Raw genomic sequence first — 21,083 nt, forward strand, 5'->3', positions numbered from 1 at the left:
AAGAAACCCTTCATGAACCCTCCTATTGACGTTAATAAATGTTTCACCCTAAATATCAGTTTGTTAAGCTGTCTGGACAATGCATGTGGACTGGTATTTACAGCAGATGTTGAAGATAAATGCAAAATCCACTAATGGCAAAATGTCATACAGAGAAACTGAGAATTTAGCAAATTCATTTAATTTGCTTCAGCTCCATCAGTGGGCAGAGGCAGGGGAAACAGCAGAGATAGTGGCAGAGCTTTTGGCTTCCAAGACAGGTGTATAAGGATCCTGCAAACTGGATTTCTTGTGACATTTTTTCTTTTCCACCTGGAAACCCCATTAAGATGGGGCATGAAGATTTTGGGGTTAGGCATTTGGGATTTCAGCATATCTGGCCATCCCAGAAAAGTCTACTTCATGCACCTGCAGAACCCGTGTGCAGCAAGATCTTATCTTCCTAAACAGAAAAAGCAACCTCTGGACCTCTCATGTATCACACAGCACATAAACACAAAGACCTTTCTGTCCACAAAAACCCCACAATCTTAATGTAGTGACTTTATGTGCTCAAACACACTTCTGTTCCCAAACCGGACCCTATAGCCCCTGCCCAGCTGCACGACTTGGTCCTGTTTTCTCTCTCCTCCTCCTGTTCCTGCCCTGGAAGGGATTTTGGAGAACAGCAGTACGCAGATAGGGAAGCCAGCTGGAGGAAAGAGCCACTTCAAAGTACAACGTGAAGCGTAAAAGTCAAAGTTGGTGACAGGGTTGGCACCTTCTGAACACATTCCCTTGAGGCACACGTGCCAAGGTCTGATTTTTCTGATTTTTGAGCACGACGGGGTAAAAAAGAAAAAGAAAAAAAAAGTTAATATATGATGGAAAACAGCTTTAAACTGTGTTTGCTTGAGAGCAAAAGCTTTTGTTACGGCTTTCTTTGTTTTCATACTGCATTTCATTTTCTAAAAGCACAGCGATGACTAAAAGGAATTGTGCTGGGAAGAGAAATGGATCTTCGCAGTCAACTCACCACCTATTGCTCTATCCTATATACTTCATATGCCTCTTTAAATGACATCTCTGCAACTTTCTGAACATCAGGGCAAGCTGTGAAATGCAAGGGAAATTAATATATTTATCCCGTGCAGAGTGCAATACACTTAAAATATTGAGCTCCTGATCTCTAAATACTTTTCTTCCTGTCTCCTTCACTGTCCTTTCCATTCAACTTACGTTTTCCTCTGCCTTGCATCGTCTTTCTAGCAACGCTTTAATTTAGCTGCCAGAAAAAAAAAGAAAAAAAAAATTGTCTCTTTTCAGGAATGATTAGGTTTCAAATAAATAAATAAATAAATAAATAAATGAGAGAGAAACTCTTAAAAGAAATGCTACTTGTGAGGCTTCTCCGCTGATCAGCCCCACATTTCATCAATTTAAAGATCCTTCAGGCTCTCAGGTGACAATAATGTGTAATTCCCAAAGTGCCACGAGTCGCTCTTCCCCACCACCCGCCAGCGGACGACAGATCATAAAGCAGCCTAGCAGTTAGATTACAAAAACACAAGGCCCTTTATTGGCCAATAAAACACCCGCACGAGTAACCATGTGAACGAAGACCCCGTTTTGTGGGGCAATAAATTTTGCACCAGCACCCAAAAGGCATTGCTATTACGGGAATTGTGCAAATCGCCAGCCATGGCCCGTGGCAAAAACATCTTCGGCTGTGGCCAGAAGGACACGTATTTCCAGGGGGGAGAGTAACAATTAAAATGCGCTGCCAGTGGTCCAAAAAATTAAACTTCAAAGAGATATTCCCCTAATAATCGGGCACAAATATATAGTAAAACAATAAACAAACAGGATAAAAGGTCTGAGGAAGTTCATCGTAAACCGACAGGCTCTGAGGTTTGTTTCGGGTAAGGCAAGACTATCTTTTTCTGCCGGCACAAGGCAATGGACCAAGCACATAATGAACCCAGATACAGCAACTCTGTTTATAGTGAAGGACAATGGAAATATCCAGTTGTTCCAATCCATTCAGATGTGAAAACTGTAGGTCCCGTTGTCAGAAACCTTTGCTGCTGATAGCAAATTTGTTCTCTGGGGGGAAATGGATTCAGTTTAGGAATTGCTTTTAAGAGTCCACTGCAGGTACTTGAAAGAAGAAAATTACCTGATGAAAGATCAATAATGTTTCTCCTCTTCCTGAATTGAGGCTTATGAACGGAATAAAATATTCCATGGCCGGATTCTCTGTCGCCTTGCTGCAACGCAAGCTATTGTAGATGTAACTAAGCTAAAAAATTACACATTTACAACCATGTTGTGCAAATCATTGCATACGTGCAGGTAGGTACACAAGAAGAAAAGAAAACAGAGAAAGTCACATTCAGTGCACTGTAATAGCAGAGCAATCAGCCCAAGCATGCTTCCTTGCGCTCTTAGTGCTTAAAAGCCAGACGTTCGTTCCAAATTGCAAGCATGCTAGGTTTATGCAACAGCTGCCAAAGGGCTGTGCACATGGATCCAGCTGACAAATTACCAAAACAAATACAGCAGCACTGTCCATTAAAGCACCACAGCAGAGGTATTCCTGAAGGATATGACCAATTTTTTTTAAAAAAATAGAGGGATCTTACATCACGACAGTGTCAGACTGAAATGCAAGAAGCTACAGGGAGCGATCTTAAATATTTTTATTTTTTCTTTCTTTCCCAAATGGACAGAAAAGTGTGGTTTTTTTTTCAGACAGAAACTGACTTCTTGAGCAGAATGAAGATCTGGAGATCTTCAGGGACGTGAGATCTTGGGTAAATGATGTTGGCTTGGCTCATAAGGAGCAGAGAGAGGTTTTCACCTCCTGCTTGCTTGCCAGCTAACTCAAGCGTACTACACAGTGTGTGCTGTGCAGTACCAGGAGGCACGTGCCAGCTCCAAATCTTGGACTGATTTTGAGCAATCTGAATTAATAATCCCTAAATGAAACCCTTACAGTTAAAGGGTAAGGATAAACCATAAGATTAGGAAGCACATTTTCCCACGCTGAAAAAGAAAAGAGTGTCTCTTAAAACATATCTCTGGTCCTTGTACCTTAATCCTGGGCTGGCTATCAGATGGTAGTGCCACATTCAGAAAGTCCCTTGGCCTTTTGGGGTCCAAACACCTCTGACATGTTGGATTCTAGGTTGTTTTGATGTTACCCCAGATGAGACTTTGGGGGTAATTGCCATCCAGCGTTACTTCTTTCACTGACATCAAATTCGACAGCTGTCCCAAACCAGTCCTTGTGTTTAGTTTCAGGACTCTACTCAATTGCACGGCATGCAAATACTCGACGAGATCCACATTCATAATTTCTAATATATGTAACATCCAAGCCAGCCACCTAATCACCTATCAACCGGGATGACACCACCGTGTAGGTACCAACGTACATATGTTGGCACTCTGTTTGCTTAAAGTCCTGTAGGAACTTACTGCCTGCTCCCTCCAAAGGCTTAGAAAAACCTGCTTTGTGGAGATAGGCAGCTCTCCTGCTCTTGAAGCTCTCTTGCCATCCAGACTGATGGGTTCCTGCACAGAGAACCCCCAAAATTAGGTCTGCTACTGCCAACCCGCAAGTTGTATCAAATCTTATGCCTGGATCATTCACCTGGGTCTCTTCCCCCTGTCCCTAAAAGACTCAGAAGACATGCAGTCAGCACGAACAAGTTATCAGACATTATTGAACGCTGCTGTTTTCCGAAACCAAGGTTTATGTCACACAATGAAGACCCAAGCAGTCAGCATTGCTCTTGAGCAGGGGCTTCAACGAGAAGACCTCCAGAAGCCCCTTCTGAGCCAACACCATCCTGTGACTCAGTCTGCCTAGGCTGGTGTCTTTTCCAGACCTTAACACCGTTTTCCCAACCGCTTCAGTCCAAGGGGAAATTCCAGCCCCCAAGGGATGTGTCTGTTCAATCATCAGAGTCTATCAAAATATTTGGTAAGCCCCAAATCAATCATACAAGTTTAAAAAAAAATATATATATATATATATAAAAATATATATACATATATATATATACACACTGCTTCCTGATTATCTGCTTTCCCATATTAATGACACAAAAGAACATTAAGTCAATGGTACGTGGAACGGCAAAGAGGCCTGGTGATATTTTTAGCTGCACTTGTCAAACACGAATGTTCTGCCTATACATTTCACTCCATTAGTCTAACATTAGCTGGATATTTTGTGGTCATAAGCTCCTCTGAGCAGCTACATCAGGCAGTGGACATACGCTCTGCCAGACCAAATGCATTGCCAGGCCCGAGTCTTGACGTGCACCTTAAAGTCCTTAAGGTGTTAAGGGTGGCCCTGCAGCCAGTCACAACTCAGCACGTTACTGGGACTTCACTGTCACATGCAAGCACAATCCTGGTTCAGCAAGATTTTGGCAATTTTTACACCCCCGGTGAGTCCAACATAATTTTCTGACGTAGAGGTGGCTCATAATCGGTGCTCCTGCTTTTCACGTGGATGAGTCTTTATCACCTGCTTCTTATCCATCTGCAGACGCTGCGGTGTGATGCCGTGTCTCCTCTCCCTCTCCTCTCCCAAAACGGGGACGCTTTTCCTTTGGGGGTGTTGCTGGGAGCCCTTGATAGCTCGAGGGAGCCTCATGCACCCCGCGCCATCTCACCCTCACACCGGCAGGCTCGCACTTCCAGGCCAAAAACACTTTTCCAAACAGACTTAAATAAAGGGATGCTTTTACTATCTCTCACGGAGGATAAAACATTTCTGTCAGGGACTGAATCTTATCTGCCCTAAAAGCTTCCACAGAGGGAATTTGCTGAATCAGATGAATTTGATTACTCCTTATCAATCTCTTATATTCACGTATCGAATTAATGCGGCTTTGGAAGTGTGCCTTATTTTTATTATTTTGGAGGTTGAAAGATGTCAGAGAAAACTACAAAGAAAGGACTTTGGGACTGTCTCCCCAAGAACAGAAAGTAAATTCAGCAAGCCACAGCAGCAGCTTTCGAGCAACGGTACAAAATCAACTTGTCAAATGCCTGGATGTGTGGCAGGGAAACTGATGGGGAAGAAGATTTCCACCTCAACTGCTCAGCCAGTGATTATGTAATTTTAGGGTCTTTTTTCTTAATGGAGAACAAAATACTGCAGAAATACTCCTCTTCCCTTCTGCTCCCCCTCCCTGGACAGCTGCCTTTTTAACACTCTCGGTATTGGCGTGGTAGCTCTCCAAATGTGAAGCGGTTGAAAAACAGCAAGCAAAATTACTTGAAAAGAAAAAAGATCAATTAATCTACTAGTCAAATCACCTACTCTCTCTCCCATGGACCAAAATAGAATCACTCTTGAAAAGAGACAATCCAGTAATTTATCAACTCCCCTTTTAATATTGAAGACAGCACGTCTTCAGCTCCCCTTGGCTCACGACTCCAGCCCCAATACCTGGCACGGCAAACTGAGATTTGCCCAAAATTTCATGCGTTCAGCTACACCTACCATTACTCACCATTAGGCTTCAGTCCAAGCTGTAGCAGTTACTACCTCTGTGGAGCTGGGGATTTGCCATCGAGAAACAAGGACCTAAGGGAACTCCGTAATTTAGTTATTAAATCAGACTGAAATATCACATGATTTTTCCTGTGTCGCACTGGTAGTCTTGATGGTCACTCAAGTCAAAACAGCAACTCCTCTACTATTCCCCAGGCAGCCTGATACTGTCCAGACAGTAAATCAGAGGTTATAAAAATTTTACCACAGTTTAGGCAGCACTCTGTTACGGAGAGCCCAACAGCTCAGTAACAGCTGTCGTGGACTCTTGAGAAAATCTCTTTACTGATGGGATGGCTGGGGGACATTTAAGGTATTTCTCCGCATTGTTAAAAAGGCAGAGCATCTTAGTGTCTCCCCGAAACCACACAGATGTCAAGTAATAACAAGAAAGTAATAAAACTGTGGGTTCAGGGGAAAGCAGTGACCATAACAGAACCTCTTTCATAGATGTTGGCTCTTTCCATGTTCCGTATTTCGCAAAAACAATTTCTCATGTCAAAGAAAATAACTACTCCTTACCTGCAGGACAAGGTGGAATTTTACAGTGTGATTGTACTAGTTGGTATAAGTATTCCTCCACATGTTGATTGGAAGAACAAAAAAGTATTAAAAACAAAAGAAGAAGAAGGAGAAACAACCTTAAAAAGGAGATGTCTATGTTGCATTTTCTGCAACTCTATTCTTTAAAACAAGATCAAAAACTCAGGTTATCAAAAGCTGCCACCTTCCAGCCACACATCCTTCTGTTTCCCATCAGCAACCCCTTTCCACTTTCTTTTTTGTTTGTTTCCTATTTCATAAGTGACTCCAAGGTCAAGCCTTCCGCCACACAGATAGCACTGGCCATGCACATTATGCTCCCCTGGAGAGCAGGGCATTTGCTTTTCCTTTTAAAATATTACTGGGAAAGGAATGCAATTATGAGCCAAGTAGCTTCTGTATTGCAGTTTTGGCTACTTCTCCGCCTCAGTTTCCCATTCTGTCATATGCAGAACTCATTTTTGCTTCTGATCTCTTACTTTGTGCACCTTGGCTACCGGGACTGGAGGTTCTAGGGAGCATCACCCAGTTCAGCAATACGATGCTCTCATTTGGACTCTCATTGCAATACAAACACTAGCAAACAATATCGAAATCTCATTTCGGGAGCAAGATGTAATTGGGTCTGAACTTACCTCCGGTCTTACACTGACGTAATTCCATTAGCTTTAATGGAATTACTCTCGATTTGCACTGGTGTCTTGAATTGAGCTTTTGCTTTTCAGGATTTATATATTTTGTTTTCCTACCATTAAAAAAAAAGAAGCCAGCTAAAGTCATTTCCAAGCCATTTTTTTCTCCTATAAATTCAAGCATTATTTTAGTTTATCTGTGTGACCTCCACTTGCTCTTGTACATCAGCCATCTAATTATTCACGGTTCCTGCAGGACGCTGCATTCCATTATCTTCTATTTATAATCCAAGATGTCTGAGAACAAAAGCGGACAGTGTGCTCCAGTATATGCCTTTCTGGCCTTGTTACTATTTTTCTTGGTTGTTTCCAGGTGCTCTCCGCATACGGTCTCTCCTTTCACCTCTTGAAATTTGTGTTTTTTAATTGTAGCTTCCCACAACCCATCTCATGGCTATTAAAAGGAAAATTCAAAAAGGCACCGCAGAAAATGTGTGGTTTAACAGAAACATACATAGCGATTTTAATTTTACATCCAGTTTAGTTCAGTCCAGGTGCAAAACCATACCTGGAGATCTGATGGGTGATCAGTGCAAGGTGGGAGATGGCTCCCACACACTCTGTAAATAATACTAAATTATTTATTTCCTTGAAATATAGTGCGGATTTATTTTGTAAATTAGAAAGAAAAGGGGAAAGAGAAATAAAAAGGTATGGAGCATACCCAGGTACAGTCACCAAACGTGAATAACCCAATCAAATACAGGCAAGTACAGGCAAACTATATGCCACAAAAGTGTCTGTTTCTCTCCATTGACTAAAGGGAGCTTATGTGTGACCAGCTCAGTGAAAACACCTCTGCCGAAACGTGTGAATCGCTCCCGGCAGGAGGGGAGACCTGCTCACCTCCAGCATCTGCCCGTCTTTGCATAGTTCGAGCTTTTCCTTCTGTTCTGCAAATGTCTCCTCGGAAAAAACAGTTCAAAAGACTTTCAGATACCTTCTCAACCTCTCTTTCATTTCACAAGTGGAATCAAACATAGCACACCAAACCCCTGGGGGCTAGTTTCCCTGGACCACCACATTCAAGACTATTTTTAATTGAATTTCCCCCCCTTTTAATTCCTTTTAATTTAAATTTTAATTTTTATTTAATTCCTCAATTGTTGTTGACTTCTTATAATTTCTTGTCGCTCCCCTTCCTGCTAGATTTAAGAGCTCTTTAGACGCCACTGCTTTCCCCCCTTGAAGGTGCTTGTACTCTGTAATTAAGTCACCTCTCAGTCTCGTTTCGAATAAACTAAACTGGCTGTGCTACAAGGCTTGCTAAGGAAGATATTTTCCCCAGATCTCAATTATTTCTTCTTTTTCCTTCAGATCCTTTTTGGAGTTTTGCAACAATCCCTTAAAATCACAAACACTGAAAACATTACAGTGCGTTCCAGTGGCAAATTCTTTACTTACAGAGAGAACAAAAAAAAATCATCACCTTCCTGCTCCAAACCCAGTATTTAATGGTTCATACAGTTGTGAATGCCATCCCTGGGAATCCACGCCAAGTTCCTTGACCCACTTCAGGTCACCACTTTGCAACATGCATCCCAGTTTTATGAGCACAGTTCATAGGGCTTTCTCTTAGCTATAATTCTGTGTTTGGATATACAGAGACATGGTGCTAGAAAAAGCTTAGCCTCACACTGGTACCAGCTCCTCCAGACTCCTCAGTGGTGCCACTGATCTTTGCATCAGCTCTGAATTTTAGCAGCAACATTTTTACAGGCACTTAGTGCTGACTGGTGAAATGACTTAGCAAACAGAGAAAACACATTTGAAATGCTCTGTTTTGATTCTTAGCTTTGCAGAGAGCTGTCACTCTTATCCTGTCTTGCAAACTCAGTAAACCAAAGAGGAAAACTCCGCTTGGGTGTATGTGCCCGTGTGTGTAAGGGGCAGAGAGATTTAGGAAAGACAGATGATATATTTAGGTGACAAGGGAGCATTTAGTTCTTCATCACATTGAGACCTGGGCATTTATCATTCTACCTTGAAGCCCCTCTTCAATGGAAAGAAAAGTGGGCTGTATGTGATCTTTGTAGGTCCTTACCAACCAAACTATTCTATTCTATTCTATTCTATTCTATTCTATTCTATTCTATTCTATTCTATTCTATTCTATTCTATTCTATTCTATTCTATTCTATTCTATTCTATTCTATTCTATTCTATTCTATTCTATTCTATTCTATTCTATTCTATTCTATCCTATCCTATCCTATCCTATCCTATCCTATCCTATCCTATCCTATCCTATCCTATCCTATCCTATCCTATCCTATCCTATTCTATCCTATTCTATTCATTATCCTATTCTATTCATTATCCTATTCTATTCATCGGAGAGATAGCATATATACCAGCCAGCTCCCAACACGGGAAGCTAGGCAATGCATGGCAGCAATGCCTCCCACATGCTCTAGAAGTAATCGCAGTTCACCTGGACTTCCCAGCTGGATTTAAGGAGGAAAAGATTAGGAGAGGACGAGAAATGCAGAGGAAGCTCTTACGAGGGACTTTTTCTGGCAGGCTTCAGCACGTGAGAAGTTACATGCCCGCCAGTTCTGAAAGAGTCAAGTGCAAGCCATTTCTAGCTTCTCGCTAAAAAAGAAAACACTCTCAATTCATTTGGCTTCCCAAAAAGCTTTTCTCAATTTCAGCCCTGAACAAGATAATTAATTCACTTAGAGACAAGTACCACAAAACTCGGTTAAGAGATAATTGATCCTGATAGCCAGAGGAAGACACCGGGCAATCCGTTTGCTGTACAAACCCTGCCAGACTGCTGATGCACGTCCGCGCAGAGCTCGTACCACGAGGGCCAAATGCCCTCCCAGCCCCTACACGGCTCTTCGGGGTGTGCAAGTGGCAGAGCAGCTTCCGTCAGTGCTCAGCTTCACAGAAATCACCTTCTGCCTCCAACGGTGTCAGGGACTTGACATCTTGGTAGCAGGTCTTTCCCTGAAGCAGGCAGGGAGGAACACATGGCACTTTGTCCCCTCCACACACGAGCATCCTTGCTGGTACCGATGCATGGAAGTGTCTGGTCTTGGCAGCAACAGGGCACGAGAAAACCACACATCTGTTTGTGTGCAACACACTGTTAAAAAGTGCTGTCGTTATGGAGCACCAGCCCAACCCAGATCCATCTTTATTAAAAGGATTTAACAATCTTAACTGATGTCATTCAAAACTGTAGGTATTCAAATCCATTTGCAGCACACGACAAGGGGTGAAAATTATTTATTTATCCCGTGCTTCTTGCTGAATGCTTCTGAGCTTGGCTTTGTGTTGGTTGAGAACACTGATCGTTGCCAACTTTGCAATGCATCTTCACCAAACCCTGCTGGAAGCGAGGTGACCTGCCAAAAACCCCTTCACTGTACATGTTTCCCAGGATATTGCAGGGGCAGGGAGGGGTTTCCCTCATTCCGTCTGCTGCAAAGACATGGTTTTAAGGGCTGGTATGCTGCTTATGCAATCCTGTTTCTTTACAGAGAACATGCATAAAAGACCTGTTCCCCGAGAGCAACAAAATGAGAAAACGAAGCCAAACAACCAGCCATCAGTTTCTTTTCAAGCTGCTTCTCCGGCAAACTCTGTGTCCCCAAGCCTCCTGTCCATCTGAGCGCGTCCACAGCCACCCTCCCGTTGCCTTTTTTTGCATACTGCAGGGTGGGAGCTTTCATCAGCTGCATAATGGAGCTGAACCGTTCCTTCTGGTTAGTCTGAAGAAAAAGCAACCTGCGTATCCACCACCTTTGGGGAAGGGAGGTTATCTCTGAACAGTTGCACTTATGGGAGCCAGCCAGCAGATGGAAAATAAAGAGTATTACCTCTGAAATCTTCGCTGGCTCTTCGCTGCGGCAATTACTGATTACAAAAATAAAGGTGCTGCTAACGCTGAGGTAAAGTGCGATTCCATTTCTCATTGACTTCACATTTGTGCGTTGTCTTTTTTTTTTTTTTTTAAATGTTCTCCCTTATGCAAGACCTTGAGTATTTATTTTGACAGCTTACATTATTCAGCAAGCAATTAAACTTTCAAATGTATTGTGTTCTCATAGCTTAAAATAGCTTTGGCAACATCAGTTGGGTTTCTCAATCCCCCACAGGATGAAGATAAAGAACATCTCTGCTGGATCCTTTTGCAGGTTGCTTTTTTAAGCAAATACAGTATTTTAGACAGTCTTCATGTTTTGACGTCTTTACGCAAGCCCGGCAAATACTACTTGCGGAATTTCCCCAAAAGTTAAATCAGCAGCAGGTAAATGGAATATAATTTAGCGTAATGGAAGGAAGCACGAGATGTGTGATGAATAAACTATACTGGCGGACTCCATAAATTCATATGGTTCATGGCCCTGCCTATTCTCTGTATCTCCAGGACCAGTCTCTCCAGTTATAACACAGAATTAAAGTAACTGTGTTCCTGTAAGAAGCCACGTGTTGAACCGAAGCAACTGCAAATTCATTTTCCTCTGCTGGCTTTGACTCCAGCATGGGACAAAGTAGACACAGGGTAGTGACGTCTTCAGCTGCCATGGCTGGTTTGAAGTGAGAGTAGAACAGAGCCCTGGACCTCCTCTGAATCGTCCCCAATCCACCCCACAACCCTTTTCGTCTAAAGAAGCCCTTCCAAAAACACAAGGCAGTATCAGCTACCAAACACAAACCTTGCATTTCCTCCCCATTTTCAAACACAACTCCCACGCTGTTTTCCTCGTTCCACCGCTTCCCTCAACCTCCTCATTTTGCTACCTGCAAAACGAGCTCTCTCGTCGTCTCCTCTTCCCTTTCTGCTGGCAACCACCACCCACGTGAGTGCCACCTCTGCTCACTGCTGAGGCTGGACGCACAGATACACATTAGTGCTAATGTTACTGGCCTGCTAATCCGCAGAGAGCACCTCTAGCCAGCAATTTGCTGTTCGAGGACAATATTAAGGTTACTGATTTGCTTCTCCCATCCTGTTGTTTAAGGGGACCTAGGACAGCTTTCAGATATTTTTGCTAGCTTTTAAATGAGAGGGAAAGCATCAGGCCAAGTCCTCTACAAGAAGTTTTAGGTTTGTTTTTAGCTCCAGAGTGTTGGAGCTTGAAAGGAAAGGGAAGGGAAGGGAAGGGAAGGGAAGGGAAGGGAAGGGAAGGGAAGGGAAGGGAAGGGAAGGGAAGGGAAGGGAAGGGAAGGGAAGGGAAGGGAAGGGAAGGGAAGGGAAGGGAAGGGAAGGGAAGGGAAGGGAAGGGAAGGGAAGGGAAGGGAAGGGAAGGGAAGGGAAGGGAAGGGAAGGGAAGGGAAGGGAAGGGAAGGGAAGGGAAGGGAAGGGAAGGGAAGGGAAGGGAAGGGAAGGGAAGGGAAGGGAAGGGAAGGGAAGGGAAGGGAAGGGAAGGGAAGGGAAGGGAAGGGAAGGGAAGGGAAGGGAAGGGAAGGGAAGGGAAGGGAAGGGAAGGGAAGGGAAGGGAAGGGAAGGGAAGGGAAGGGAAGGGAAGGGAAGGGAAGGGAAGGGAAGGGAAGGGAAGGGAAGGGAAGGGAAGGGAAGGGAAGGGAAGGGAAGGGAAGGGAAGGGAAGGGAAGGGAAGGGAAGGGAAGGGAAGGGAAGGGAAGGGAAGGGAAGGGAAGGGAAGGGAAGGGAAGGGAAGGGAAGGGAAGGGAAGGGAAGGGAAGGGAAGGGAAGGGAAGGGAAGGGAAGGGAAGGGAAGGGAAGGGAAGGGAAGGGAAGGGAAGGGAAGGGAAGGGAAGGGAAGGGAAGGGAAGGGAAGGGAAGGGAAGGGAAGGGAAGGGAAGGGAAGGGAAGGGAAGGGAAGGGAAGGGAAGGGAAGGGAAGGGAAGGGAAGGGAAGGGAAGGGAAGGGAAGGGAAGGGAAGGGAAGGGAAGGGAAGGGAAGGGAAGGGAAGGGAAGGGAAGGGAAGGGAAGGGAAGGGAAGGGAAGGGAAGGGAAGGGAAGGGAAGGGAAGGGAAGGGAAGGGAAGGGAAGGGAAGGGAAGGGAAGGGAAGGGAAGGGAAGGGAAGGGAAGGAAAGGAAAGGAAAGGAAAGGAAAGGAAAGGAAAGGAAAGGAAAGGAAAGGAAAGGAAAGGAAAGGAAAGGAAAGGAAAGGAAAGGAAAAGAAAAGAAAAGAAAAGAAAAGAAAAGAAAAGAAAAGAAAAGAAAAGAAAAGAAAAGAAAAGAAAAGAAAAGAAAAGAAAAGAAAAGAAAAGAAAAGAAAAGAAAAGAAAAGAAAAGAAAAGAAAAGAAAAGAAAAGAAAAGAAAGAGAAAAGAGAAAAGAGAAGAGAAAAGAGAAAAGAGAGAAAAGAGAAAAGAGAAAAGAGAAAAGAGAAAAGAGAAAAGAGAAAAGAGAAAAGAGAAAAGAGAAAAGAGAAAAGAGAAAAGAGAAAGATGGAGTGTTTCACACAATAACGTCCTATGGTTGCTATTATTTCTTCTGCAGGTTAATATCCTGGTGACGTTAGACTGAGGGACTCATACCTGGGAGTGCACTGTAACTGGTTATTATACTGTCACCACTCCCTGTAAACATACCTTTGTTGTCTCTGCTCAATAAAGCAAGCATTAGCTGTTATTTTTTCCCTCTGCCACTTAACATGAGACAATCTCCTGTCCTCCCTCGCATGATCTATGTCCCCAGGTAACTCATCATCCTACTCCTCCTCTTGGCTTCCACCACCCGGTCCCAGAGAAGACAGCCACGCAGTAGTACTTCAGCTGACATATTCACAGCTCTAAAATCTAAAACCTGGCTTAGATTTTCCATCCTATACGGCACGTGTTATATGAAGGATGTATTTACAGAGCATTTTGCAAGCAGAGGTTTCCCAAAGGGATCCTGCAATACAGTCCCACCCGGGAAACACAACAGCCACCACAGCTTGCAGAAAAAAGAGATATTCTCCTAGAATACGCTGGACAATCCCCATCCTTTCCCAAGGTAACAAGCAGTAATTTGCTATCGTTGTTCTGGTCTGAGAACATATGTAAGACAACGTTTTTAGGCAGAGGCAATATCTTTTATCAAAAAAGGCAGAGCTGGAAGAAGCTTTAGGCCTACAAGACTGGTCTTGTATGTCTGAAGAAAGCTCATCTATTTTTCCAGCTCGAACACTTGGTCTAATAAAAGACGCTAACTCCATCTACAAGCCTGTCCAATGAAAGAAACATGAACTCGTTAATAAATACCCAGTCTGAGCTAGACCAGGTCCTGCTGAACAGCACGATACTGAAATATCTGCCTTTACAAGGCAAAACTTGAGCTCGGTCTCCTACCGCAGTCCTCCTCCTCCTCATCTGGCTCCCCCACACGCTCTGCGCAAAGCGCTGCTTTTCTGCCTTGCTTTGCACACCCAGCATTGAGGCTGCTAAGGCGCACAACATTACTTTTTTTCCTTTCCTTTTTCCTTTCCTTTAATGCAACAAAATGAACATAAAGAGAAAAGATGCCTCTAATGTGAGGTTTCGCAAAAGAAGCCCTTTTGCTCAAGGATAGCAGGATCCCCTCACTTTACGGACACCATGAGGTCCTGCCTTCTCCCCTGCTCAACCCGTGCAGGAGGTGCCAAGATGAGGAGCACAGACATCAATACATCGTAGCCACACGTGTGCCAATGGCCTCAAATTTGGTCTCTGAAAGGCAGCCAAGGTCACAAACACTTGGCGTTTCCAATGAGCCATGACATTTACGGACTCCTGTCCGGGCTGCAACAGCCGACACATCACAGCCTTGGAGGAAGCTGAAGATGGTGAGGAGGTGGATGAGGAGCATGGAAGTGGAAACGTCTAGCTATTCAGGCAGGCACGGCCGGTTGCTTTAGCCCTGTTGATTTTTCGGTGCTGTACTCACCGCTCTGAACACTTGGTGCATCCTCAGAGGCCAGATGCTCACTATCCCGGCTGAAATCAAACCAACTTTACTCCACCAGGAGCTGCCTGTGCAGGTCGTTTCAGGTGCAGCTCAACATTCACGTGTCGGGAGCTGGCTCTTATCAACCTGTGGTTCCAGTAAGAGAAATTTCTTCATGGAAAAAGCCATGCTAACTGGGTCACAGAAACAGCCCTTTTCTCCCCTTTTCAGAGAACAACGTCAGCTAGTTTTCTTTTCCGAATCCACACCAGGGTTCTCGGTCTGGCATTGCATTAACTCACACTTTGCTTTCAGGTAGCCCCTGGGGAAGAAAAGCCTTCTCCTCCCATCTTCCTCGAAGACTGGATTATGGAGGTCAGTCGTCACAAACCTGTTACAATCTCAGTGTCATTGATCACCGCCCCGACCGTCCTCAGACGAGCAATGATCTGCAAGCATTAGTCTAACATACGTGACAAAGACAGCCTAATTAACATATTATATTTTTATATGAAATTTAAGATTCAGCGTGTGCAGAGGATTATACAGAGTTGGAATACCATCCTGCCAGGCAGAGAAAGGCAAAGTGTTTTAACTCCCATTACGTTAATAACTTTGTAATAGTTCGGTTCAGTGTCAGGGCAATCAGAAGTCTCAGGGGAGGACACTGAAAGATTCTTTGGAGTAAATCGAGGAATATAATATTTTGAGGAACTGAAAGAAACACTGAAAAATAAAGGAAAATCAAGATGACTCACAGAAGGAAAAAAAAAAAAGAAAATAAAAATAAAGTCTCCCAGCAAGGATACTGCAGATACCACACCATGCCTTGAATCAGACCCCCAACAGACCATTGCCCATCATACCCAGTGAGACTTTTCCAATTATAGGACTCAATACTCCACAAAAAAAGTGTTTGAGCATCACAGGGAAGCACCATTCACCGTGATCCAGAGTACAACAATGGCAAGGCCACCTTCAACTCAAAGACGTGCAGCATTTTTCTTCCAGCAGCCTAAGGAGATGGAATAGCCAGTCTCTGCACCACAAGCTGGCGGTCACAGATGAGATTGCAGCCCAGACCTCCCTTCCAGACCTTGCCATTAAGATCAAGACACACGAACGTGCCCTGGTCATGCCACTGTGGCTGATACCCACGAACTGTGCTGTGCTGTCACTGTCAGCCAAAAGGTACGTTCCTTGGGGTTGCGTGCATGGCAGTGGGATCCAGCAGTAAAAGGTATGAACTTCAGGATATTTTAATGACAGAAATAGCAATTACTTAACTGCATAGATTATATTATAGCCCAGAAGTGCTATTTTCCTCTTCTCTTTCCTCCACAACCAGTGTGGAAGGACTGTTTGGGAGAATCAGACATTGAAATATGCTATGGAATCAGACACTGAAATAAAACAGGGATGAATGTGAAGTGGTGAGACAGAAAAGCAGTCTGTTGCCTAAACCCTAAATCCCATCAGTCACCTCCACTATCTTATGTCCATTTATCTGAAAGCAAAGCAAAACTCACCAAGGGAAGGTGGGAGAAAGCCCAGAAAAGCACAGATCTGAATCCACGACAGAACAGCAGGAATAAAACAGATTGAATCTCTATTACCATGAGTTGCATATTACCTTTCGAAGTAAACTACCCCGTAAGGCAGTTTGCACCCAAGGCTCCCCATGTGCATCACTAAAACTTTGCAAAGTTCCTCTGAAAGCAACCACTGTCCTCATCTATGCACAAGAAAAAATGGGCAAACCATTTTAAACCCCCTCCTGTCCACATCATGTAGGTAAATCTGTAGCAAAACTTGTCATTGAACCAATGCAGCTCATGTATTTGTGCCAGTATTTGATACTTTCCTGTAGAATACACCAAAGTATCATGAATTGCGTTGGATGTGGCCACTAGTGGTCATCTGGTCAAGCTCTCAGCTTGATGCAAGGCCAGCTGCAGACACGCGAGGTTCTTCAGGGCTTTGCAACCATCCCTGTGCATCACGCACAAGAGCAGATGGGGCTGACGACAAAACACCGTGCAGATGTCGGATATCCTGATGCAACATATTCATGGAGAAATGACCTAAACATAAACTGAGCACAGATAAGTCAAGTTTAAACTAGGTATTGCAACCTACACACCGAGGTTTATATCTCATCTTTGCTTCATCACTAAAGTAGAGTAAGGTCCTATCTAGATCCACTCGGCACACAGAAAAGAGAACAAAGAGGATGAGGGGAATCCTTGTCTGGAAAAGCTAAAGAGCTAAAATGTTCCGTTTCCTTTTAATATATTTATTTTTAGTGGAAATAATCTGTAATCTAACAGGGTGAGCACTGCTTCCATGGAAAGGAGAATCCATTTCCAGCCTTAATTAAACAACTTGAGTTCTCAATGCTTTTTCTCTAGTGCAGAACCTGATCTTTGTTCACGAACACATACATGTGCCAAGCTAATTTAAGTCCACTTGAAGAAGAAGGTATTTTTGACAATAAAATAAGCCATGGAAGACATTTTAGCTGCTTGCATCATATATTGAACAGCAAGTACCATTTGTTTCCTGCCCTCAGATGTAATGAATAACCGGGCAAAATGGAGCTACATTCTAGTTGTGTCAAAAGCATTGTACCTTCAGAGAGCTCTAATGCCTGGTTCTGACAAAACACATTCTCATTAGCAGGAGATATTGGTCATACAGTAGCATTCATTCCCCATTTGAAAATCAGTTCCCAAATCTGGAAGGACTGGGCATAACACAGAGCCATTTATTATACTGACCTTCACTCTCAGACTTCATTTGAGCTAATGTTAGCTGCGATAACAATTTTCTAGACAATGGCAACTGCACAAATTTGTCCTAGTTGAATGTTGGTTTAGTAATTACAAGTAGCTATTCTCTGCTGATAGAACAGTCTATTTAAAACTAGGGCAAAACAAGATATGGAGGAGTGCAGACATGAGATGGTACCAGACATCCTAGTTTGTAAATATAACTCACGATGCTCCGTCAATGGTCATGCAACTTTGTCAACCACATAAAATCAGCTTTAGAGAGAAAAAAGAGAATAGAAACACTAAATAGCTGGGAACTAACAAGATGAAATAAACAGTAATAACAACTATAAGTGCATTATTAATGAACCTTTCTGTAGTAATTAGGTAACTTGGGCAATCAGACTGTTACAGTGATAACTGGACTCACAAAAACTCTGTGGTTCCATAAAGATGGTGTGCTCCCTTTACACTAACAAGATTTGGGGGTGTAACAAAACGCACAGTCTTGGTTTACTGCAAGGTGAGGGCCACAGGGGGATGCTGAGGACACATTTCCATGCAGCTCAAAGGGCTTGATCTATTCTGCTGCATCCTTTGGTCCCTAGAATACAGCTATTATGCTTACCTGAGAGACACAAACCTGTTACGAAAATAAAATACTAACTCTGACAGTGACTAAAATACCTCCCAGCAACCTTTCTCATTCTTATTACTACTACAATTGTTTCTAGCACAGCTGCTGTCCCAATGAAGTAAACATTGTAAGAGTATTACATACCATATTTTGATATTCAAAGGACTGCTGACTAAAACTGTAATAAATACCAGGAGCTCGGACATCACTGCAATGAAGGCAGGACAGAGATAAATTTCGGTATGTGCCACAACCAAGTGCTTAGGTAGTGGTGAATTATTTTAGGCTTGGAACTTCACTTGCAATATTTCACCTGGAAACACAGGCTTTAGCCAAGGACTCAAGTCAAAGATCAAATTTAAACCTGGTTGCTTCACCAGGTTGAAGGCTAAATCCAATCCATTTTTACACAATATTTGTTGCCGTGTTAGTATATAATCTATCTCCACTTAAGTGTGTGTTTTTCTTTTCTTCTCTCTCTCTTTTTTTTTTTTTTAATACATTTACATAACAGAACTCTCAGTAAGAGAAGTTTGGGTGTGTTTTGATTTTTATTTTTTTATTTATTTATTTTTAATCTGAGGAATAGCAGAGACCCACGCTGGGCAGGGACACCCCAAGGGACTGCAGCCAGAGGCTTTTTGCTGTGCACATTTAAAGCTAGTTATTTTTCAAAGCAAACAAACGAATAAAGCCCCCAAATAAACAAGTAAATAAATGACAGCAGGCCCTTTGTAGTGTGTTTAAATCAGGCATTCCCTAATTACCACATTAAGGAGCGCTGCACACCCACCATGCACATCGCTGCTGGAGTGTGTGGCAGCACGCACCAAACTCCCTCCTGCGGCATCTCAGCCATGCAAAGCTGTGCAGAATAGGGCAAAAGAGGTCTTTCTTAGCTAACTTACAATAATACTACTGAAAACATGGGAATGTTTTCTACTCGGAAGGCAAAGACCTTAGTTCTGGGGACTGGGAACAAGCAGAGAGAGACAACGGGTTTCACGTCTTCCTTTACCCATGTGTTCCTCTTTTCCCCTTGTTGAGGTGCTTGGAGAGTGAATAGCTATAATAAAGTGGACAAATTGGACCCTTGCATCTACATCTTTAATAAACAAGGTTTCAACCGGACTGAAAGCTTAAAGCCTGGCTTAGTATTGGTGTCACAAGCTTTGTTAGGGGCTCGGATGGTTTAGGGCTTCTCCATTTCTCTCCAAGAAAACTTAAGAGCAAGAAGGACGGTGAGGACATATTGAATCAGTCTTTTTGCTCTGTATCATTCTAAGCCATTATAAATTGTTATAAATTGTCCCCATGTATATTGGGTTTACATGGCAAGGTTTTGGTAGTGGGGGCTGCAGGAGTGGCTTCTGTGAGCAGAGCCCAGCAGCTGCCCCATGTCAGATCAGAGCCAGCTCCAGTTGGACCCAAAGAGACCTGCTGCTGGGCAGAGCCGAACCAGTGAGTGATGTTGGTTGGGCCTCTGGGAGAGCAGAGTTAAGAAAGAGGGAAAATAAAAACTTCTGGCCAACAGCAGGTGGGAGATAGGAGTGAGAACGATCCCTGCAGCCCCCAAGGTGAGTGCAGCAGGAGGCAGGAGGTGCTCCAGGCACGCAGCAGCAGTTCCCCTGCGGCCCGTGGAGAGGCCCCTGGTGGAGCAGGCTGTCCCCCTGCAGCCCACGGGTCCCACACGGAGCAGATCTCCACGCTGCAGCCCGTGGAGGAGCCCCCGGTGGAGCAGGTGGATGTGGCCTGGAGGAGGCTGCGGCCCATGGAGAGCCCCCGCAGGAGCAGGCCCCGGGCCGGAGCTGCAGCCCGTGGAGAGGAGCCCACGCAGGAGCAGGGGGGCTGGGGGGAGCTGCCGCCCGTGGGGGACCCGTGCTGGAGCAGTTTGCTCCTGGGGGATGGACCCCGTGGGACGGAGCCGTGTGGGAGCAGGTGTTGAAGAGCTGCTGCCTGTGGGCAGCCCACGCCATGAAGGAACGGTGGAGACGAAGCATTAGGGACTGACCACAGCCCCCATTCCCCGTTCCCCTCACCCCTCGGAGACGTGACATAGAAGAGGGTGGGGGAAAGGTGTTTATAGTTTGCTTTTAGTTTCTCACTGCTCTAGCTTGTTAGTAATAGGCAATAAATATCATTTATCTCCCGATTCTGAGTCTGTTTTGCCCGTGACGATAATTGATGAGTGCTCTCCCTGTCCTTATCTCAACCCCTGAGCCCTTTTCATGGTATTTTCTCCCCCTTTCCCTTTGAGGAAGGGGAGTGAGAGAGCGGCTGTGGTGGAGCTCAGCTGCCCAGCTGGGTAAAACCACCACACCATGGTAGGTCTTGATGACCATGAAGGTCCTTTCCAACCTGAATGATTCCACAGTTCTGTGATAATAATAATTTTTGGAATATACAAAATGCACTGAAGAATCGGGTTCAAAAGATTTCAGAGAGGAACTGCTGTAGTACCCCCTTTCCAGTGGGTAGAGGTACAGGACAATATTTTTTTACTTAACACCTCCCTGCTGAATAAAACAGGGGTTAGGATGGCCTTGAGGCCAGATTGCAGGCTTCATAGGCGAACAGAAGGGACTGCATTTTTGTTTGTTTGTTTGTCCTTATTCTCACCGATCTAGATTTCAAGAGTCAGAATTAAACGTGCTACAATCCACACAGCTCAGACTCCGCAGCCATGTATTAACAGCACAAAACTAAAGAAGGGAAAATGATTAAAAAAGGATTAAAAATAATCTGTCTGTTGTTGTTTCCCGCATTGAGTAATCACAGCTGTGACAAGTAAATTGGATTAAAAATGACATCAGTCCTAAAAAAAAAAAAAAGAAAAAAAAGAAAAAAGAAAAGAAAAGAAAAAAAGCCTTGAAGAAAAATACAACTTGTTCCGAGTATATCCTTCCCAACCTCTCAGACACTTACATACTGAGCAGTACCTTTTTAAATACAGAACAACCTTATTAATCCGTACAAATGGACATATGCAAACCCCATAAAAGCCAGTGAACAGACACTACTTTTATGCATATGCTTTGATCACATTTTAAAGC

General features: G+C 43.9%; 1 protein-coding gene across 14 annotated transcripts in view; it reads right to left on the reverse strand.

The window, feature by feature from the left end:
• The window catches only part of TSNARE1 (t-SNARE domain containing 1), a 462,256-nt gene that overhangs the window by 265,989 nt on the left and 175,184 nt on the right, over positions 1–21,083 (reverse strand). The gene's annotated exons all lie outside the window — the stretch shown is intronic.

The sequence above is a fragment of the Anser brachyrhynchus genome (assembly GCF_964034855.1).
Source record: "Anser brachyrhynchus genome assembly, chromosome: 2".
Lineage (NCBI taxonomy): Eukaryota > Metazoa > Chordata > Aves > Anseriformes > Anatidae > Anser > Anser brachyrhynchus.